The sequence below is a fragment of the Lynx canadensis genome, chromosome D3 (genome assembly GCF_007474595.2).
Source record: "Lynx canadensis isolate LIC74 chromosome D3, mLynCan4.pri.v2, whole genome shotgun sequence".
Taxonomy (NCBI): Eukaryota; Metazoa; Chordata; class Mammalia; order Carnivora; family Felidae; genus Lynx; species Lynx canadensis.
The window spans coordinates 7,704,766-7,728,405 of NC_044314.2; the positions used below are offsets into that span (position 1 = coordinate 7,704,766).

The 23,640-nt window shown below is 46.5% G+C and overlaps 1 protein-coding gene across 8 annotated transcripts in view; it reads right to left on the reverse strand.

Moving 5' to 3' along the window:
• Window positions 1-19,155, reverse strand: part of SOCS6 (suppressor of cytokine signaling 6) — a 63,596-nt gene extending 44,441 nt beyond the window's left edge. For 2 of the 8 annotated variants that reach the window (XR_004344280.1, XR_004344278.1), the window contains exons 1-2: window positions 14,696-14,756; window positions 9,122-9,296 (exon numbers count right to left, since the gene is read on the reverse strand). The gene's annotated coding sequence lies outside the window, so the exon portion shown is untranslated. Of the gene's footprint in view, window positions 1-3,832; window positions 4,613-5,590; window positions 5,711-9,121; window positions 9,297-10,598; window positions 12,061-14,695; window positions 14,762-19,142 lie in introns of those variants that run through there. The other 6 variants (XR_004344279.1, XM_030335861.1, XM_032595355.1 and 3 more) reach the window with 6 other exon arrangements.
• Between the last annotated feature and the right edge of the window lie 4,485 nt (window positions 19,156-23,640).

Sequence of the window (23,640 nt, forward strand, 5' to 3'; positions counted from 1 at the left end):
AACCCCGGGAACCCCGGGAAACACACTCAGCATTTCAGCATCCAGCTGCCAGAGCTGTGAACTGTGCGAGCACGTGTGCTTTATCTCGATTTATTTTGTGCATCTGTTTGCAAGATGTGTTCTAAGGTATCAGAGAAGCAAAAGGTTATTTTTGGGGTCTGGAAATGCTCAAAACATTTTCCATATAAATTAATGATACCTGCTTCTTCAGCTTACACCATTTTGGCCTACAAAAGGTTTCACAGGAATGCTCTGCTTTCAGACAGTAGGGGAATCCTGCATTAGATCTTTCTGAACCCAGTAAGCGCATTTCACTTTCCTACAAAACCACCACCACCACGCTGCACGCTGAGAAAACAGGCCACCTGGGGGCACCTGGGTGGCTAAGTCAGTTAAGTAGCCAGCTCTTGATTTTAGCTCAGGTCATGATATCACAGTTCATGGGTTCAAGCCCCACACGGGGCTCTGCACTGAGGGTGCAGCCTTAGAATTCTCTCCCTTTCTCTCTTAAAAAATTTAAATTAACAGACAATAGTCTGTCTAGGGAAAAGAATATGTACTTGTGTGTTTCAGTAACCTCTTAGCAAGAAAAGCAGGACTCTGATGCCCTCAGGGTCAAAGGTCTCACAGTTTTCCTTATCCATCTTTCCCTAAATCCTCCCAAACCGTTCTCCATTCTCCCTAGCTGCTAATCTCATGATGCAAATTCCTCCCCTTCACGCCCTGTGTCATTCCGTGTACCTCACTCTCACATTTCAGGCTATTTGCTTCCCTATTCACCACGGGGCCCTTCCAGTGGCTCTGCTCCCTACAGACACCAGGAATGGATACCTCAGCCAGCCCCAATCCCCGACACCTGACAGCCGTGCCCCCCTGGGGTTCGCCCCATACAGCAAGTGCTTCTCAGCTTCTCATCGTTCACGAGGATTTCTCTAAGTCCCCTTAACTTGAGCCCCTCTCTGTGCCTCCCTCTTCTGCCTCATTGCTCACTCCAGGTGACATCCTTGTCTTGACACTCACAGAACACGGCACCTGCTTGAAAAGTCCAAGGAGATTAGCCTCCAGCCCCAGTAAAAACACGGGGATGAAAGACGAAGTCCTTCCCCTCCAGGACCCTTGGATTCTGGTCCAGAAGGCAAGCAGACAGACACCTGCAGAAGACTGAGGGAAGCGCTGCGGAGGAAGTTATGGCCATCCACGTCCAGAGGACACCCAGGAAGGAGAGGAGCCGGTCCCGCCACCACTCTCAGCGCCTCTGCTCCCAAAGGACTTACGTTAGCAATACCAGCACATCCGCCGCCCATACGGAGGTGGCTTCGTCCGAAAGATGCACATTAGTCTTCGTGAATCCTCACAAGGGCGCTCGCTATCTGCAAGGTACTATCTTCACGTCCGTTTTATAGAAGGGCGAGCCAACCCTTAGGAAGTTTAACAATTTGCCCAAAGTCACAGGGAAGGGGCCAAGTAACAGACAAGCGCTGACACAGGGTGCATCATCTAGAAACGTCCGCCTTTTCTGACTGTATTAGCACAACACCAGGGATGGGTGCCTAGCGACACAGAGCACGGATCGCAGGGCCACAGTGTCTGAGTTCAAATCACAGCCAGCGTTTCCTAATGACCGGGACTTCGGCGCTTCAGTTTCCTCATCTGGAAACGGGAGTCAAGCAAGTATTCTCTCGGCATGACAGAACGAGAAGGTTGATAAATCCTCTCTCCATCGTGCTGGTCGAACAGCATGCAACCGAGAAACCTACTTCATGAAAGCTACTCAACTTCAGGACTTCGTTCAAATTATAAACTTTTACGCTCCAAAACACATCAAGAGAGAGCAAGTCACAGACCAGGAAAACATATTTGTGTATCACATATCTGATAAAGCACGTGCACCCAGATAAAGAACTCTTTAACTGAATAAGACAAATAACCCGATGCTTTAAATGGACGGAAGAGGGGCACCTGGGTGGCTCAGTCAGTGAAGCGTCTGACTTCGGCTCAGGTCATGATCTCATGCTCTCAGCTCTGTGAGTTTGGGCCCCAACAGCTCAGACTAGAACAGCTAGAGCCTGCTTCAGATTCTGTGTCTCCCTCTCTCTGTCCCTCCTCCACTTGTGCTCTGTCACTCTCCATCTCTCAAAAATGAATAAACCTTAAAAAAAAAATTTAAATGAACAGAAGACAGGATCAGATCAAAGACATACAAATGGCAAATAAGCACATGAAGAGGTGCTTAATGTTACTGGTCATTAAGAAAACGTAAATTAAAGCCACAGTGATACCACACACATTGTAAGCAAATATGTAGAGAAACTGGAACCACGCTGGTGGGAATACAAAACGGTGTGACGTTCAAACATTTTTCTGTTTTCTTTACTGTGAGGAAAATGATTAAATGAGGGATTAAATACACAGAACAAAAAGATTTAAGACACAGCAGGTACATTTCAGACACCTAGAAATTAGTCCGCATCAGTTCATATGAACCTTCGACCTTCTTTTTCCTACAGCTGTACAGTAACTTGTATCTTGACTTTCGCCTTTTTGTGGCACCATGAGGAAGTGCCTCATTTTATTTCAGTTGCCTGGGTCTGGCTTCTTTCATCATGTGCCCCTTTGGTTGTCTTAAGAAATCCTTCCAGTACTGAAATCATACACTCTTTCTGTATTTCTTATAAAAGTACTGAAGTTTTGCTTTTCACGTGTACATCCTTGATTAATCTAGTATTGATTTATAGAAACGATTAATTTGCATTTTTCCACACGGACAACCAACTGGCTCAACATGTGCACAAAAAAATACTGACCCTGATAAGAATCAATGAAATGCAAATTAAAACAGTAATGACTTTTCACAACTCATATCAGCAAATGTTTTTCTAAATGATGATATTTATCACTTGAAAATGTCTTAATATAGTTGTAAAAAAAAAAAAAAAACTTGGTTTATGCAACTCTTAAAAATATTTATCTTCTTTGGGGGTGCCTGGGTGGCTCAGTCAGTTAAGTGTCCGACTCTTGATTTTGGCTCAGGTCATGATCTCTCAGTTTCGTGAGTTCCAGACCCGCCATTGGGCTCTGTGCTGACAGCGCAGAGCCTACATGGGACTCTCTCTTCCTCCCTCCCTCTCTCTCTCTCTCTCTCTCTCTCTCTCCCCCCCTCCCCTGCTCGCTCCCACTCTCTCTCTCTCAGAATAAACTTCAAAAAAAGTATTCATCCTCTTTGACACCATAATGCCATTTTTATAACTCTTCTAGAAATAACATAAAACCAAAGCATAACAATGTCTCCTGCATTATTATATATGATAAAAAATAAATTTTAAGAATCAGAAACATTCTAATTTCCAACAGTGTGAGAACTGTAAACAAAATTCTAGCACATCTACACAATGGAACTTTAGGGAACCACTAACATTGAATTTATACAGGGTTATAAATAACATGAGGGAGAAGTTCGTATTGTTCATTTGTTAAGTGCAAAAACACAGGAAACAAAATCATATGTACAGTGTGGTCTCGATTATGTAGAAAGAATAGGGGGGGACAGCAGACCAGAAAGAAATACAGCAGAACTGCCATCTGGACCACAGAATGCTCTGTAAATACTGCTTTCAATACTTTATTTTCAAAATATTCTATAACGAATATAGAGTTTTTAAAAGAATAAGGTCTTGGGGCACCTGGGTGGCTCGGTCGGTTGGGCATCCGACTTTGGCTCAGGTTGTGATCTCGCGGTCCGTGGGTTCGAGCCCCGCATCGGGCTCTGGGCTGACAGCTCGGAGCCTGGAGCCTGCTTCGGATTCTGTGTCTCCCTCTCTCTGACCCTCCCCTGCTCATACTCTGTCTTTGTCTCTCTCAAAAATAAAAAAAACGAGAAAAAAAATTTTTTTAAAGAATAAGGTCTGTGAGTTTGTTCGTTCTTAACTTACTTTTTTAAAGGGTATGGTGAGTAAAATGCAAGGCCTTTTCTTGGCTTTCAGTTTGGCCATGACTGTACAACAACATAAATCAGCAGGTAAGAATATTATGTTGTTTTCCTTTCATTAGAACCTAGGCTGCCTTCTCTTTCTCCTCACCCCACCGAAAACAAGTTTCTGCCAATCTGACATTTAATTGTGATGAGTGCATACAGGGTCTGGCCTGAAATATTCAATCTAAGTTTTGCAGAGTTAATTAACACAGACTTAGTATACACTACGAACTCTGAACGAGCAGTAAACCCACCGGCGTTTCAATGACCCTCCTGACTCCTTGCTCGGTTTACATTCCCCGCTAAATCACAGGCCCTCGTAGACTATACCCTCAACTCCCTTCCCCACGCTCACTCTGAAACGCTCTCCTGGCCAGAGGCGGCACTGGCGACATGCAGCTCCGCCCACACCACGCCTGACAGGGAAATGTGGCCTGAGAAACACGAAGCCACTCTGCCTGGCCCCACTGCACAGTCCTGACCGTGAACCCCCCAGGTGGCGCCTTAATGCCGCCTGGAAATCCCACCACATTTCTACTCGACCCCCCACCGGCCAACCCACATCTTTCCTCACACCTTTAACGCTTACTCCTCCATCTTTAGTCTCAGCCGATGGCCCAGCTTCCTGCTTCACTGAGAGCACTGAGGACGTGAGGAGAAAATCGGACAGAACCATCCTGTTACTTTACCGACCCACACACCTCTCTAAAGCCCGCCCCCCCCCCCCCCCCCCCCCCCCCCCCCGCCGCGTACCAGACCTCCCTCACCTCCCAACCATTTCCCCGCTCTACCGGACCGCTCCTAAAACGACATTTCCCATATACCTGTACAAGCAAACTTGTCCTGACCCTCCTTTCTCCGCCAGCCGTGGTCCCATCTCTTTAATCCCCTTTGCCACAAAACACCTTGGGAAAACAGGCACACGAGGCCTACTATTCCCTTTCTCCCATCTTCCCTTCTACCCACGCCAGAGACCTCTAGCACGTCACACGGAAACTGCTCTGGTCGCCGCCACCCATGACGTCCCCACTGCCAAGCCAGCACCCGTCCTCAGTCCCGACCTGTGATGCTCTCATCAGTCCTACTCAGACCACTGTGCCTCCAATCTCTTCACTCACGCCCCACAGTGACGTCGCTCACCCTCACGCCGGAAACACCACCGCTGTGTCCTCCACTCCCGAATCTGCGTCTTTATTCAGCCTGGTTTCAGGCAGCTCCCTCCTCGACACTGCCATTCACTGACTCAGGGATATCCAAGGTAACATGTTCCAAAATGCACTCTGGCTCTTTCCGGTCCCAGCCCCAGATCTGCTCTGCTTGCAGCCTTTCCCTCTCTGGTCTGCGGTGACTCCATTCTTCCGACCGCTCAGATGAAAACGTCCACAACCATCCGGGGCTCTCCTCACACACCCATCCAGGGTCGTGTCTCGGCTACTTTCAAAATGTATGCAGAGTCCGATCACCTGTTACCGCCACACTGCTCCACGCTACTAGCGCGTCTTGTCCACGTTACTTAACTGCCACCCAACTCGTCTCCTGCTTTCTCCTCTGCCCCGACATTCCCTTCCCAACACAGCCCTGGTGCGTGGGGACTTGGCATGAATGCTGACAGTGCCGCACCTGCGTAATGAAGTCCTGTATCTCTGACCCAGGAGCATCATGTCCTGCGGCAGCACCCATCAAGGCTAACATGCCAGCTTGAGCACAGGGTGAGATTTCCTACTCGTCAGTTCTTCACGACTACGTGTAAATAAAGATAAATGAAAAGTCGTTACAAGAACTGCTTTGACTTCTTTCAGGGCCTCTAGACCTTACACAATGAGCTTCATTTTAAAAAGTAACACGAATATTTACATGGTTGCAAAGGTAAAGAAATTTAAAGGTAACAAAGTTAAGAAAAATGGACTTAAAGTTGCCATATAATTTCAAATTTAGTGAGTTAAGAAGCTCTAGTAAATTTTCAAGTGATACACTCCCACTTTACATCTATTTATTTTTTTAAAGAGAGAGAGAGAGAGAGAGCGCACGAGTGAGCACACAAGTGGGGGAGGGGCAGAGAGAGGAGACACAGAATCCGAAGCAGGCTCCAGGCTCCGAGCGGTGAGCACAGAGCCCGACGCGGAACTCGACCCCACGAACCACGAGATCGCGACCTGAGCCGAAGTCGAACCCTTAACCGACTGAGCCACCCAGGCGCCCCAATACACTCCCACTTTATAGGCTATTGACACAAAACTAGAGGGCAGCACTAGAACCAGTCTGCTGTGTGACACTGAGTGAATCTCCTCCCTGAGTCAGTTTTCCCACATGAAATAAAGAGGTTGACCTCTAAAGCACATCCACCCCTAAAAGTACCTGATTCAATGGAAGTAAAAATATGCAGAGACTTAGAAATTTAACCTGCAGGGAACAAATTTTCCATGAGCATTTCAAAGCATCTTTTTAACTGTGTCAAACATATTTCTACTAAGTTGAATATGAAAATGTTCATAAATTCAATCATTTAAAATGCTAACGAACTGGCTCCTAAGAACTGATTAATGAAGCAAATTCACTCTTCTTTAATTTTGTAGTTCAGATTTTAGTATTTAAAAATTTTTTAAGTAGCACACTCGGGGTGCCTGGATGGAGCATACAACTCTTCATCTTGGGGTCGGGTCACGAGTTCGAGCCCCACGTTGGGTTACGGATTACTTAAAAATAAAATCTTTAAAAAAAGTAGCACACCTCTACACCCGTTCATCACTGTCTATAGGCATATACAGATTAAATTTTTAAGGTATACATTTATACATTTAAAGTATACATTAAAAAGTTAAAACCTCTGTAAGTTCCCTACATAATTTCACTGTGTTCACTGCCTATGACAAAGTAAGGCCTCACTGGTTAAAGTGTCCAGTAGATTAGACCCTTTGAGAATTTTTTTTACAAACTACTAACAATTAAGGAAGGCCCAAAGATCTATGTTTGCTGTTGTCATTTTTATTCTGGCTTAAAAAATTGAGGCAAAAACTAAGAAAATCAATATACCGATCCTGGAAGTCCAACATCTGATGAAGAAGAGCTTCAGTCAAGAGAAGGAAACGAAAGGGAAGAAATCATAAAAGAAATTTAAAAAATTTTCCCATAACCGAACAACACAAGCTTACAGACTGAAAGGACCCATGCGATGCTCTGTACACCCAAGAAGAAAAGACAACATAATCAGGCACACCGTAATGAAATTTTAAAATTTAGAAGGAGAGGAGATAATAAGAAGGTACCAAAAGTTCCCCAAAAAAGAGGAAAAAAAATACATACAAATGATTGGGAAACAGCAACTAACTCAGTAACACTGGAAGCTGGTGGTGCAATGTCTTCAAAATTCCAAGGGAACATTTACTTTCAGTATGGCGCACATTTACAGCCAGTGACTTCTTGCGCACCTCCACACTTCTCAGCACCCTTGCAGGGCCATGTGACTGGTTCTGGTAAATGTGTGAGAAAAGTGACATGTGTCACTTCTGGGCCAAACATTTCAGTGCCAGCATATGACCCATCGGCTCCCCTTTGCACCTGCTGTGGTGCCTCAGAGCCATGGGTGATTAACGGGGAACTGCAGGCGAAAGCAGACTGGGTCCAAAGGAAAACGGCAGAGGAGCCCCAGGCCCAGTGTGGACATGGGGAAAGTAAGAAGCAGCCTGTATTTACACACGCGAACCCCAGAGTTCATCTGTCACTGCAGCAGCACCCATTCCATCCTGACTAAACTCATCACCCAGAATTATGTATGCAGCCAGACTGGAAGTCAGATTATGTGAAACATACATGGTTTCCCACGAGGTCATTAAAAAAAACACCCCCCCCCCCATCTCCTTTCTCAGGAAGTTATTAGAAGGATGAGCTCCATCAAATCAAGGAAGCAAACTAAGAAACAGAACACAGGTAACCTTGCTTAGGAAAGGGAGAAAAGAATCTCTACATTGATGTTATAGCTCCTGCTGTTCACCCTGTTTGAGATAAAGTCCCTGCCACCCAGGGCTCCTCCCAAACAAAGGTCACCTTCCAAGAGCCAGCTCAACTGTGACATCATCCACAAAGACACAATCCAAACTCCCCACCACCTAAGAGTAAATGAAAACATCCTGCATCAACCACGAGAAGAGTCACCGACATCAGACTCCATCCTTCCTGAAATCTGCTAGAAATGTGGTCCATGACTTGGAGCAGATTAGTTAACTGCTATTAGTCTCAGTCTCATCATCTGTGTAAAGATGAAGCTGACCAATAATCAGAAGGTTCCTTCTAATTATAAAATGCAGGGGTGCCTGGGTAGTTCAGTGGGTTAAGCGTCTGACTCTTGATCTCGGCTCAGGGATGATTTCATGATCTGTGAGTTCAAGCCCCGCATGGGGCTCTGCACTGACAATGTGGGGCCTGCTTGGGATCCTCTCTCTCCTTCTCTCTCTGCCCCTTCCCCACTCGTGCACATGTGTGCGCTCTCTCTCAAAATAAATAAACTTAAAAAAAACAACAAAATGCAGTAATTCCGCAAATATACAAAACTACTAAAATCCTAATACAATTCCATGTATGTTACACGCTTACACATTCTGACACTCTGATATTTGGTAATGATGTGATTCCCTAAGTATATGGTTGTCACTTTCAAAAGCAATGTCAACAGATGAAAACGACTATTGTCACAGAATGAAGATATTTCCTTTAAAACCAAAATTAAGCCTTAATAAGAAACATCTCATTACTATAAACACCAAAACAAAATTCACAAAAGGAAAGTCATACAAAGTAACAAGTCTACCAATGAGAATTCACCTTACGCTACAGGCATATCAGCCCTGTTGCTTCAACCATCCGGTGTTACTGGTGTATCCAGAATAACACCAATCACTGAAGAAACCACCAGCAGGAGTGCCAAAGAGTAGGCCATCTAGGGTCCTTGATGAACACACCTTTTCTAAATAGTTCCAAAGAGTAACATTCAACTCTTAAAATTGTTTTTGATGGAAATCTCTTCTAATAGGAACCATATATTCTTTTCGTTCTCTTAAAAGGGAAACCCTAGGCACAAGTGTGTGTATTAAATACGATCTCATGCTGTGACTCAAGTGCTCTATGTAGACTGATGCCCCTTAAGATGACCAAATTTACCTGCGGGAAAATTTCAGGATGGCATAGTGACGTCTTCAGGATAACGGTTTGTCTCCCAGGCCTTCAGAGATATTCCGTCTTTTCTTCCTTCTTTCTTCTCTACTACTCAACAGTCTGCTCCCAAGGACAACGGCACAGCCACCGCTCCCCAAACATAGTCTCCAAGTGTGATGCCCTTTTAATAATTTTAAGAAAACATTTCAGTGTGATGGTTGTTAACAGTGATTTAAAAAAGATTAAAACAGCAGAAACACAAGAGCCTGGGGCTTTGCAAGCGCACGGAACCTCTGCGTTCTCCGGCTCCCTCGGACTGACTGTGCTGACCCAGTGCCAGGCAGCTCAATGGCTGCTCACGTTTGTAACCCTTACAATTCTGCAGCTGGCACCATTTAAACTTCTGTGGGCTTGTCTCGTCTTTCCTCTTTTATTTTCATTTCTCTTGTCCCTTTGGTCTTACGCCCTTTCCCCACACAGGGCTTCCTTAACAAGAAAAACCAAGTCTTCCATAAAGGTTACTGATTACCCAGAATACTCCTTTTAACTAATCACAGTATATTTTAAACTAATTATTACTATTAGCACTCATTATATTCAAGGCACTGAACCCATTCATTTACACGCATTTCTCATTTAATTTTCACACCAATGCTGAGAAAGGCACTATTACAATTTTACAGATAAGGCAAATAAGACAGATTTATTTTAAAAACCTCCCCTATAGGGGCACCTGGGTGACTCAGCAGGTTGAGCTTCTGACTCTTGATCTCAGCTCAGGTCATGATCTCAAGGTTTGTGAGTTCAAGCTCCGCATCGGGCTCTGTGCTGACAGTGCAGAACCTGCTTAGGATTCTGTCTCTTCCCCTCTCTGCCCTTCCTTCTCTCTCTCTCAAAATAAATAAACTTTAGAAAAGGGGAGTGGAGCACTGGGTGCCTCAGTCAGGTAAGTGTCTGACTGGATTTCAGCTCAGGTCCTCATCTCGTGGTTCGTGGGACTGGGCCCTGCATCAGCACGGAGTCTGCTTGGGATTCCCTCTCTCCCTCTCTGCCCCTCCCCCACTCATTCTCTCCCTCTCTCTCTCAAACTAAGTAAATAAACTTTAAATAAAAGTTTAAAACTAAAATAAAAACCTTCCCTATAAATTCAGAGCTGAAATTCAAGGCTAGATGCCTAGTCTTTGTGATCAGCCAGATGGACACATGAGTGAATGTTGTTGTTATTGGGATGCCTGCTCTACAGGTAAAGAAGGTTCTTGGGGGCACCTGGGTGGCTCAGTCGGTTAAGCGTCCGACTTTGGCTCAGGTCATGATCTCACAGCCCATGAGATTGAGCCCTGCGTCGGGCTCTGTGCTGACAGCTCAGAGCCTGGAGCCTGCTTTGGATTTTGTGTCTCCCTCTCTCTGCTCCTCCCCCACTCACGCACTCTCTCTCTCTCAGAATAAACATTAAAAAAAAAAAAAAAGACAGTTCTTGGAGTACCTGGCAGGCTCAGTCGGTACAGCATGCAACTCTTGATCTTGGGGTTGGTGAGTCTTAGGAAAAGCTACTGAGCTGCTTGCCACGTTGGGCATAGAGCTTACTTTAAAAAAAAAAAAAAAAAAAAGCAGTTCTCATGGTGTGAGGCTACTTGGGCCACGTAGTTATAAAAACTTTGGCATTATTAGTGCTGTGATTCATTTAGCTAAGATCAGCTCAGATGGGGATAAATAAGCAACACAAAAAAAAAAAAAAAACACCAGATTTCTATGATCTACAGCACATCCTTGCCTTTGATGTGTAGATACCAACATAAAAACTATAATCACTTTTTGTCCATGTCCCCACGGGTTGTGTTAGGGAGAGACAGAAGAACCACAGGCCACGGCTGGCCCATGTGGGACTTACATGTGGAGAAAGACCAAAACAAATAAACAAAATAGTTACAGACTGAAATAAACGTTATGAGAAAACATACAAACTGATAAGACCTGATTAGACAGGACTACTGAAGGAGCTGTAAGGAACAGTAAAGACTTCCCTGATGCGGTGAACCTGGCGTTAAGGTCTGAGAATGAACCAACCACAGGAGGAACATGCTAGGCAAACAGAACTACCATGTAAGATGAGGAAGCCACAAGCAGCCTGCAACGTTAGGGAATATCAAGGACAGAGTATAACTATTTGGTGAGACACGAAGGGGGTTCAAGATGAGCTGAAGAACTAGGCGGAAATCTTGTAGCCCAAGACGGAGAGTTTGGATTGTACTTTAAACAAAATATATATTCACAACAACTGTCAGGTGGATTTATTATCCTCACATTAGACCCACAGAAGGAATAAGACTCAGAGGAGACATAAAATGTATTCAAGGTCACAAGGCTAGTAATGCATACTAAAGAGCAAACACCTCCAAAAGGTCCTCGGTTGCAACATGAAGATTGAAATCTTAAATGACTTTATCTGAGTACGTCTGTTCTTGAAACATCAACAAGACCAACAGCCACCTAATATGATTGTTCCAACTAAGTAAAACTTAAGGTTTGTTATGGATCATCAAAGACCCAAACCAAATGTGCCCTTAGTCCTAAAGCCTTCACTGCTCATTAGTGAAACACACCGTACAGAGTAACAAACCACAAAAACATTAATGACAGTTTCACTGTCAATACAATTTAAAACATGTCCCCACTGCTCTTCCGCCTTTACTGCCCGAACTACTCTTTCGATCAATCTAGTCACACAAGAAAGTTCCCCCTTTTTATGCCATACACTAGTACTATAAATTTCTCCCTTGTAAAAGGAGTAATTTCACAAAAGTACTCAGGCACCACAGATGTGCCATTTCCAAAACTGGAAAAAGATTAGGGATGAGGACCAAGAAATGAAATAGATAATCTTCGCTTCCCATAAAAGATGCAACAAACAGGGGCACCTGGGTGGCTCAGTCGGTCGGTTATGGCCCGACTCTTGGTTTCAGCTCAGGTCATGACCTCACAGTCCATGAGATCGAGCCCTCCATTGGGCTCTGTGCTGACAAGAAGAAGGAGCCTGACTGGGATTCTCTCTTTCTCTCTGCCCCTCCCTCGCGTATGCTCTCTCTCCCTCAAAATAAATGAACTTAAAAAAAAAAAAAAAAAAAAAAGACACAACAAACAGAACAGCAAAAGGTGATCATAGCTTAGGTTGTTACTTACCTACCTAACTTTATTACGTATTAAAAGAGATGCACACACATCCATTAGTCGTACTATATTATAAACAACATGGGGTATCTGACCTCATACGCAACATATTCGTGTATCAACCCATTTCACATGACTGCGTATTTGTGAGACAACAGTAATTGCCACAGATTCACAAATGGACCTAACATTTCCTATTTTCAGACTATACCGTGACTTTTTAAGATCACACAATTACTCCTATGAGCAAAATCAAAGATACCCACCGTTAGTAACATAAAAGTTTCCCGAAAACTCACCACAATGGAGAAAACTACCGGTTTTCTCTGAGGAACGACGTTACATAACAAGACAGTCTTAAGCAGACTCTTGCTTCTGTTCCCCAAAAAGGCGGCTGTTAAAAGGAACACTCAGGATGGCAAAATGAGGAGGAATCCAGTGAGTACTGCAGAGCTTTTCCTCTGAGGTCATGGCACAGCCCAAGTCAGCTACGGCCCAGGTCAAGGGCACCCAAACCCTTTCTCTGCCACTCCCTGCAAGGTGCTGCCTCGGGAGGGTGCCACGTGACATCCCAGGGTGTGCCCCTGGTTCCCTCGGAGGCCATGTTAAGGCCTGCCCTATCTTCCCACCAAAAGAAGAGGAAAGGGGCAGTGCGAGGTACCCCCACCGATTTAGAAGGCACTTACAGATGATAATAAAAGGAAAAAGTATTTCAAAAGAGACGCCAAATGGAGACCTAAAAGGGGTTAAGGGTTCATCCTTAACCAGATCACACCGTGGACAGCACTTGCCAAACCCCAAGTTCTTCTGAGAAAGGTTACCAAGCGCAGGATCAGCGAGCCAGCTTCCCCAAAGGCAGAAAACGTTAAGGATAGTATCAGGGGTTGGGGCCACGCACTGTGTTTGGAACAGCGACAGATCCTGAAAGTTACAGCATTCACACTCGGTGATGCAGCATGAGAAAATTAGAAAGCACGCAGGAAAAGAGGTGTCTCGCAGGCCACCTTCTCGTGGTTTTTCTCTGTGAAACTTGGTGAACAACATCCCTGATGTTTCTAAACAGCGCTGACTCTCCATAGCACTAAGTCCTCCATTTAAAATTCATTCATTCAAATCAGCTAAGTGGATTCCACGTCGTTCTTTGTCGGTTGTTTTGTTTTTTTTTTTTTTTTAAGTCAAGATATATTCATGCTTACTACGGTTGAGAACACCTCGGATACTTCATCTCGAAGCAGACGGCAGTTTACTTTTGTCTGATTACAAAACAGAGCTGTATTCCAAGAAACACAGGCAATTAAAAACGGATTTGGTGTCTCATTCACAATTTTATTGGGATTACTACGTCCTGCGTCCTCACACAAAGTAGCACGTTGCCCTCCCCAGGGTGGACGCTCAAGAAACACTCGCTGAACCGAATTCAAACGTTCTCGGTCTCACTACCGGAAGCCTGGGTTTCGCCACATATTCCCACCTGGCCCCTAATCCCACAAGGTGGGGGCGGGAGCCCCGCGTTTCCCATTCCGACTGAACGCGAAGTTGGCACCCGGCCTGCTGCACACATTCCAAGTTCTGTGCCAGGACCTGCCACCGAGAAACGTCAATAGTTGTGCTACCTAACGAGCCACAATGGTGCCCCTGAAGTTGCCAACTCCTGAAGCAAATTGAAAATTAAGGCCTGTCTCGGCGCCAGGGGCAGTTTCGAATTCCACAGCCCCCACATCCGCGTAAGTGAAGTCCTAATCCGCCGGCCCCGTCACGCGCTGCAGCACTACGGGGGCACCCGCGCGACCCAAGTTGGGGGGGGGGTCACCTGCGGGCGGGGGCGGCGGGCGGCGGCCCCGACGCTGGCCTGGGCCCTCCCGAGCCCGCCCTGCGGCCCCTGGACCCGTCGGCGCGGTGGGCCAGGCGTGCCCGGGGCCGGGCCGCGCGGGGCCGAGCGGCTTGGGTGTGCGACCGCCGCGGCAGGGCCCCGCGCCGCCCGCCCCAGTGCCTCGCCCGATCCCCCTGCCTCTCCTCTCGCGGCGGGGCTGCGGGCAACAAAGGGCGGAGGCCCGGGCCCGGCGCGCCGCGGGACAGGGGGAGGCCGAGGGGTCGGGCCGTGCGCCCGGCGGAAGCAGGCCTCGGCCCGCCCCGGCCACAGGCCTCCCCGCACGACCGGCCCGGCTTCCGCCGGACGTACCGCTCCCCGCCGGCCCCCGCCCGCGGACCCGCCGAGGCGGCCGGGGCCTCGCGCCGGCCGGGACCCCGGGCTGCAGGCGCGCCGGACGGCCTCCCCATCCCGGCGAGCGCCGCATCCGCCCCCGCCGCCCCGAGGGGAGCAGCAGCCCCCCGCGGCCAGTTTCCCGGGTTACGGAGAAGAGGGAGCGGAAAGCAAAGCCCAGACCCAGCCTCCGACTCGGCTCCGCAGACGCTCACCCGGCGGCGGCCCGCTCCGCTTCCTCGCCCAGCGCCGGCGCGACTGCCCGCGCTCGTCCCTCTCCCCGCAACTCCTCCTCCCGCCTCCTTCCTCCTCCTCCTCCTCCTCCTCCTCCTCCTTCTCCTCCAGGAGGGGCGCGCGGCGGCGCCTGGGCCCGTGCGCGGAGCGGCAGCGGAGGAGCCGAGCGGAGGCCGCCCACCGCGCCCTCCCACTCGGCCCGCGGACAGCAGGCGGGCTTTCCCGGCGCTGGGGGCGGGACGGGCGGGGGGGAGATTCCGTGGCGCCGGGTTTGCGGGGGCGCGCGGGGGGCGGTACGCGCGGGGTCGCGGGCGTCGGGGAAGGGGGGGAGCGGGGGGCGCGCGGGCGCTGGGTGACGGGGAGGTCGGTGGCCGCTCCGGCCGAGGGGCGTGTGCGGGGCGTCTGGAGGGCACGGGGGCGCGCCGGGTCTGGGAGCGTGCGGGGTCGTGGGGCGGGGTGCTGTTGGGTCAAAGAGGGGCGTTCGGCGGCTGGACTCGGGGGTCCGAGCTGGGTCCAGCCCGGAGCCCCACTGCCCGTGCGGGCTGGTCCAGCCGCCCCTTCCGTGCTCGTTCTTCCTCGCTGCCTCCCCTCCTCGGGTGGCCCTGGCTCGCGCGGAGGAGAAAAATCTTCTGGGCCCTCGGGCGCCGGTCCTCCCCTTGCCCCTGCGGCGGGGCGGCGGCCTCCGCGCGGCCAGGGTGCGCCCACCTGGCGCGGCGACCCCGGCCTGGAGGTCTCCGCGGGCAGGGAGGGACCGAGGACAGCCGGAGCAAGCGAGCCGGAGCAGGGCCACTGTGGGGAAGCCCTTCCCCACGCCTTCTCTAGCTTAATCGTGAGATGTGCTTGCTAGAAGAAAACTTACTGCTTGTTTCAAGCCGTCTACTTTTCCATTTAGTCCTTTTAGTGTTTTGCACCATAGTTCATTCGCTATTGTTTGTGCCGCTGAATCTCAGGGTAGTGGGATGTCAAATTGCACGTTGGTAACTTGACTCATTTCTTTGGAAAGTGGCTGAACGCGCCCTTACGTATAGCAGTCACAGCAAATTTGGTTTTTTGCCAATGAGAAGCTACAGAAAAATGTTCATTTCTCTTGTGATGAAAAGCGATTAAAGATGGGTATCTTTAAAATGTAGCTTAAGAATTATTGTTGACTTTAAAAGTTGTGTTTCTGAAATGGGACCTTTAAAAAAAAAAGAAACATGAGGCTAGGGAAAAAAGTCTTAATGTTCCAGCATTAATTTACATCTCAATTGTATCTCAATAAAGCATCCAGTTAAAGTTCAAATCGTTGATCTTAATTTCTATAAATATCACAATACTCATTTGAACAAAGTGTAGATTAATAATGTAAACATTGGATTAGCAAGTGATTCAATCGGCTTTTATGATTAAACAATACATGGAAGGTTGGTGTCGTTTGTTGTGTGTGATTCGCGAGATCCTTGTTATCATCTTCGGTTCTTACTTGAATTTGTGCATAAACCTGTACCATTATGGTTATCCTGATCTAAATGCCACTCCATTCTCAAATAACTCATTACAGTGAATGCAGACTAAATAGAATGGTCAGAGAAGTTAGCAGTAATTACAACTAATGATAAGAAAAGCAAACTTTTCAACTCCACCCTCTCTTGCTTTAAGCTGCCTCATAAGGATAGATTAGTGATCTATCATCTGATCTAAAGAAATCGCTAGCAGCTGGGTGTGCCAAGGGCCTGGTGAGCCCTGAGCTAGCATAGCACTGTGCTGGCTCCTCCAGCAGATAGGGTCAAACCCTGGGCTTCTGAGTCTGTCAGCTGGCCAGCATCCTTGGCTTTGATAGTTCATATAGTTGTGTGACCTTAACCAAGGTTCTCAGTTGTAACTTCAGTTTCTACTTGTAAAGAAGCAGGGTAGGGAGTCAGTTTTGATATTAACTATGTCAGATAGCTGTGAGGATTACATGAAATAATGCACAAAATCCACTTAATTTGGTGCCTGGTCCAGAAGGATTATCATTACTAGGTAATGTATATTTTATGAGACCAGCATTGCACGAAGCGCTTTTAAATATATAATCTCCTCTAATTTTAACCATTATCTATAAGGTCGGTGTTTTCATTTCCACATTACAGGTGAGAAAACCGAGACTTCTTGTATGTTAGTAGTAGTTCCCAAAGTCACACAGTGCCATGGGGCAGAACTAAAATTCAGACTTAGGTCTCTCTGACTCCAGAATGTGAGCTCTTAACCACTAGATTAAAATAATAGTGATAATCATATTAGTAATACAGCAACAACGTTAGGGTAGAGTTACTAGTGGCTAAATATTAAAATTAAAATCTATTAAAATCTTCATGCTTGGCTGAATTCCAAATGCTTCTTGGCTATAGACACGTGTTCTCATCCAACCCTTCCTTTTATCAGCAACCTAATCTCCCTTTGGGGGAAATCTTATCCTGGCTTATCCCCAGCACAGCTGAGAAGCACACTCCGCACTGAGACTGCTGATTAGACTCTAACCCTGGAGCAAGCGATGCAAACGGGGAGGGTGCCTGGGAGGGGAAGGGGGTTGGACACACCCTAGTAGGGTACTGGACCAGATTGTTCCTAGTGCCAGCCCCTGACAGCCTTCTATTTTGCTCCAGACAACCAAATTCTGTTGTTTGCAACTAAAAACGCTGTGTCATTAGATAAAAATACTTGCTAAAAGATGGTGACGGCCGAGGGTCCTATTGAAGCTGTCCCTTTAGGGGAGCATAGTTCCACCTTTCCTCCTAAAGTTGCAGCTTCTAGAGCCAGAAAGACCTTTATTGGTCATCAACAATATCCTCCTTTTATGGAGGAGGAAACAGACTCAGAGGTCATATGACTCGTCCAAGATGACAAAGTTAAAAGCAGCTGCGTCATGACTTGAACTGCATGCCATCTCTTTAAAGTCTGGTTTGATTTCTAGTATTAAATAAACGTCTTCCCTCCTTCCAGAAAGGCGGCGGGGGGTGGGGGGGGGGGGAAGAGCCGAGACTTGAGAAAATTGGGTGGAAGCAGGATGGGGTACGCTGGCAGCTTTCCACCCTCCGGGCCCCTGGGGGAAGCTGCCCGAATTAGCAAAACTCCACACCCTCCACTTCCCTTTCCCCTTCCCATCCACTGCCCTCTGCTGCCTCCCACCTTCCTGTCTTTGAGGATCCCGAGCTATCCTCTACTCATACATGTTCCTTCTTTGGTACTTCTGCTGTGTTGAAGAGTGTCCCCCAAAGGTTCGTGTCCTTCCCAGAACCTCAGAATGTGACTTTGTTTGGATATTGTGTCTCTGCAGATGTAGTTAAATTGGTACGAGGTACCTTAATCTGATGTCATTGATTTCTTTATGAGAGAAGAGACACGGGGCAGACACGCAGTGAAAGACCCCATAAAGACACACAGGGAGCAAGCACACTAGGAAGGCAGGGGTTGCAGGGATACATCCACAAGCCAAGGAACTGCAAGGATAGCAGGACAGACAGCCACCAGAAGCTAGGAAGAGGCCAGAAAGGATCCTCCCCTAGAGCCTTCAGAGGAAGCACGACCTTACCAACACCTTGATTTTGTACTTCAAGGTCTCAGAATCGTGAGAGAATATATGTCTGTTGTGTTAAGCATCCAGTTTGTGGTATTTTGTGGGAATGAATAGGCCTACTTGCCACGTGCTGTGTCCTCTGTTCTCTGGAACTCTCCTTCCAAGTCAAGCACCTCTGTGCAGATTCTCCCACTTACTAGTGTGACCATAGGACCCAGTTTGCCCAGACCAGTACCCAGGTCGTGACTGTTGTTCTGGCGCAAATGTTTAGAGTGCCATTTGTCGTGTCAAAATCGTTCCAACGCAGATAATAAGTTCCGTGTTCACCCTGCCTTCCTCCTGCTAGATAACATAGTGACTCAGGCACCTGGCGTCAAAGCTCTTTGAGAGCTGAACCCAACCTGCTTCTCCAGCCTCACAGTGCACTTCCTCGTATCACACCTCGATAGGCCACACTGGGTAACTGCTTCTCCAGGCAGGCCCCGCCCTATGCCTGAATTCATGCTTTTCTCTGTTCCTAGAATGTTCTTCCATTTCACCCGGCCGTACTTTCTGATTCTTTGTTGAAAATCTTATCATCAGGCAAGGTTCAGATCTGCCCAGTCAGAAGTGATGTCATCCTATTAAGAAACCCTACCTTGGGTTCAACCGCTTTTAGAGTCACCCTTCACACTTTCCCCTAAGTTGCAACAATTCTCTCTCCTCCTTTGAATGCAGATGCTTTGTCTTGTTCATATTTGCACTATGCTACTAATGCCTTGAATGAAGATTTTTCACACAGTAGGGATTTAAGAAATGTTGGATAAATAAATAGGAATATTCCATTCCTCTCTCCATTTATTTGAGAATGGCCCCATGATAAATGGACTTCCAAAACCCTTTTTAAGATACACTTCTTTAAAGGGTGGCTGGTTTTTCCTTTGGGAAGTGACAAATACTTGCTTTCCTGAAAAATGTCTGTGCAATTTTAATAAGCAGCTAGATTCTGCTAGCCGGGAGCATGCTGAAGTCAAAGGCATGTTACCAGAACAATGAGCTTTGAGGATTTTTAAGACCTGGCAGAAGGTATGGGGACACCTGTTTACTCACAATGGTGGCTCTCCAGCAAAACGTTGTTCCCATAGAATGAGTCCATGGTACATGCAGCTTAGCTTCACATCATTCTCTGTTTCAGGTCAAAGATTCCTATCTGTAGACAGTTTGAAGAAATACCTCACTCTTTCCTACCTACTCCACTTCCAGGATCCAGGGCCCTTCTGACTGCTTAGGAAGCTTTCACGATGTAAAGTAACCCTGTGGATTTAGTGCAGAAAAAAAAAAAAAAATCTAGCAAATACCCATTATTATAAGGAATCAATGGCATGTATTTGCCTCTCCTGGAAATTTAGGAGCTATGTTCTATTGTAGAGAATAACCCAGTATATAATCCTCACCCCCCATTAAGCCAACAATGGAAGAATGTGTTAGAATTCTTCCCTACAGCGGGCAGAGAGCCAGAACTCCTATGGCCCAGTTCAAGGTAGTCTTGAACTGCCATTACGGCTTCCCCTCCCAGTGACATTGATAGCTGTGCAGAAACCCATCTCTTAGAGAATCCCTTTTCTATGGCAAGACAGAGTGAGTTGTTTGGTCACTGGATTCAAAAGCTAGAGCCAGCATTTACGAAAAAGTAAATTTATAACTATGTTTATGATTCTAATGCATTAGAAAGTCCTAACACATCATAAAAAAAAAAAAAAGGAATACTGTACCTCCTAGGGCATCAACTAATATTCTATATTAGAATTTTGTTCCTTTAGGTTTCGAGTTATTAAAATACAAATACCTTCTTAGAACCAATAGCACTTTTAGGTGTCATCAGTAATTTATTACCCTGTGACCCATATATTACTCTCATATTATTTGATTCTTGCATCATTTTTAACTTTTTATATTTAGGTGTTCCCCAATTTACCTATGCAATTACATTGTAAGAGTTTATTTGTCATTTAGATTATATATTTAACTTACAATTCAATGTTTCTAAGGAAAGATGCAATGTTGTAAATGGTCATTAGATTCCCAGACTATCTCCTCTACCCAACCAAAACAGCTTGTAATGCAATTAAATTATACAACTAGAATGAATATTAAATCTTTCTAGCGATCCAATAGGCTAGATGTCAGGTGAAAGCTATTCTAGTGTATCAGTGGTAGGCTCCTTAGGAATGAATAGCACTTGGGAACCACAGGGTTGAGTGAACATATCGGGTCTTGGCTTCCAGAGGGAAGGACTTTGGAGGGCCCAGAGGGAATCCGAGCCTTGGTTAAGTGAATTGCCTAGACTCAGGGCTGGCTTCCAATCTAAGCAGGGAAACCAAAGCAGAGGTCAGAGAAAAGTCAAAGTTGAAAGGAAAATTTCCCTTTGGAGCTGCCAGTATAAATATTGTGTTAGGTACTGCTGTGGGTTGAATTGTATTCCCCAAAAGATATGCTGAAGTCCTAACCCCCGTCCCTGTGAATGCGACTTTATTTGAAAATAGTCTCTGCCGATGTAATCAATTTAAAATGAGCTCATACTGGATTAGAGTGGGCCCTATCCCACGGACAGATCCTTGTCTGAGAGAAATCTGGACAAAAACACACGGGGAGAACGCCAGGCAAAGATGAGGGCAGAGAGTGGAGTCCTGCAGTACAATCCAAGGAATGCCCACAATTCTTGATGACCACCAGAAGGTGTGAGAAGCAAGGACGGATTCTGCCCTGGAGCCTTTGGAGGTTGCGTGTCCCTGCCAACACCTTGACTTCAGACTTAAGACCTCCTGAGCTGTGAGAGAACAAATCCCTGCTATTTTAAGTTACCCCGTTGGCGATGCTTTGGTAGAGCAACCCTAGGAACGATTACAGGAAATTTCCAGTGTTCTCTCATTCAAGAAGGCAGAGGCCGGATCATGTGACTGGTGAGATGCACGGATCCAGACTGCAGCTTCCGCTCATTCAGGAGTCAACAAATATTTACTGAGCATCTATGTTCCAGGACTTATGTTAGGTTCCAGGCTAGTTTTAGGTGCAGGGGATATTTTAGCAAATGTTAATTGAGCATCCACCATATTCTAGGCATAGTTTTTGGTGTGGTGGATAAGGAATGAGGAAGTTAAAGCACCCTTAAAGGGATTAATTTAGTGGGAATGGGGGAAGAGAGAGTAGGGAAGAATTGACACTAAATAAGCAAATGGACAGAAAAGTCTAGATTACAGATGTGCTGCAAAGGAAATAAACAGGATCATGAGACAGATAGTAACTGGGGGAGGGCTTGCCGCTCTTGTAGGAGTCAATCCAGGAGGGCCTCCTTGAGGAAGTCATCTTTGCTCTGAAACTTGAAAGATAAGGTTGAGAAAACAATGTGAAGACTCAGGCAGGGAAGCCTTCTGGAACAATCTCTGAGGTGTGAGAGAATTTGGCTACTTGAGGAAGAAGGAAGACGGGTAGGGCTAGAGCATGGTGAAGAGTAATGGGTAGGCAGGAAATGAAGGTGGCATGGTGAGGGCGGGAGACATGGGTGGGGGGGGTCGCAAATCATGTCAGGCCTTGTAGGTAAGGAGTTTTAGTTTTATTCTAAGAGTGATGGGTTTACACAGATCTTGGAGAACAGATTTCCACAGGACAGGGTTGGAAAGGAGAGTAGGAGCCCAGGAAAGGGGTGAGTTTGGACTGGGGTAGAGGTCATGAAAGTGAACTGAATGGATTTGGATGACCTCAGGAGTTTAACAGGTGAGTTAAGTAAGTTAAGATCAAGAGCAAGGAGCTTTTGGTGATTGTAAAAAACATCCGAAAGTTCCTTGAGACCCTCCTCCCCTTGAATTTGGGCTATTCTGACTCCCTTTAAGCAAACAAGCAAAGCGAATTTATTTAATATTAATGCTCATGTACCATGGGGGTCTTCCTAAGGAAATGAAGACCCGAAGAATGGTTCAACCTGAGTGTTTCCATGTATGAAGGAGAGTGGAAAGTGGTGGCAAGATATGATAAGACAAATAGGTTGACTGAAGAGTAGCAGGGTGTTCAGATTCCTCTTGGTGTCTCTTTATCTTTGGAGATGACAGATGAGCTCCTTGCCTCGGGATATAGGGAGGACACCCCTGACCTGCCTGAGATGTTAAGTCAGAAAGTCTTTCCCCTGTTTTATGACCTGCTTCGGGCTGGCGAAGCTCAGAAACTCCTTCCTGCAGGTGCCATTTCTCAAATTCCTTCAGCTTCCAAATATTCAGTATGTTAAGGTGCCATATTTGGCGGGGGGGGAATGTCCTGAACCCCCTCAGTAAAAGCCTAACTCCTTACCAGACCTTTTCTTTCCTCACTGTTATTTTCCAAAGGATATGAATCCAAAGCATAGAAAGAGAACAACTTCTCTGACCTTTTAAATTATAATCCTGCAGATTAAACTGACAAAAGACAGAAAAACAGGTGAAAAGGCATATGGATTTTTTTTATCGACATTAATATTTTTATGGGCGTAGGGACTTCATGGAAAAGAAGTAAAAACCCAAAGAAGCAGTTAGAGTTGGGGGTTTGTGTATGCTATTAAGAAAAGGATGGGGCACCTGGGTGGCTCAGTCGGTTAAGCGTCCAACTCTTCAGCTCGGGACATGCTCTTACAGTTAGTGGGATCCAGGCCTGCATCGTCCTCCACACTGACAGCACAGAGCCTGCTTGGGATTCCCTCTCTCTCTCTCTCTGCCCTTCCCCCACTCATGCTCTCTTTCTCTCAAAATAAATAAACCTTAAAAAAGGGGGGCAATAAATTGTAGAGAAGTATAGACAGAGAATGGGGGGACTGGGCTCCAGGACAGTAAATTAGGAGAAAGGACTAGGAAATACATGGTAATCAGGAGTAAGGTTTCTTACACGGACTCATCTCATTTCCTCTTATCCCCCTGCCTCTCTGATCCTCCTGGGGAGAATAGGATCTCTATTCTCTACCAATAGGACTATACGTCACCTTTATGGGGGGAAATATATGCGCTGCTTTTAGGCAGAAAGGAGGAGGGCAAAGAGGTCTTCCTGTGTCTGCCATTTCCAATTACCTTCAGCTCAAAAGCATCCATCAAGACGCCTAAGTGGCATAGCTTGGGGTGGCGAATACTGACCACCTTCAAAAGTTAGAAACTGCTGCATTGGCGACAATTACTTTAGGGTAGGTGTCTTCGAATTTACTATTCGGATACATTCTTGAGAAGGAAACTAGTCACGGGTTACAAAATACCTTACATGTGCTGAAAGATGTGCCTCAGAGAAAATACTTCAAGGGGCAGACACTGGAACTGTAGGTGTTATATCACTTAGCGAACGACCCAAGACAAGCATGCAGAATGTAAGTAGTGATGCATGAGGCTGCCAGTCAAGGGTTAGTAT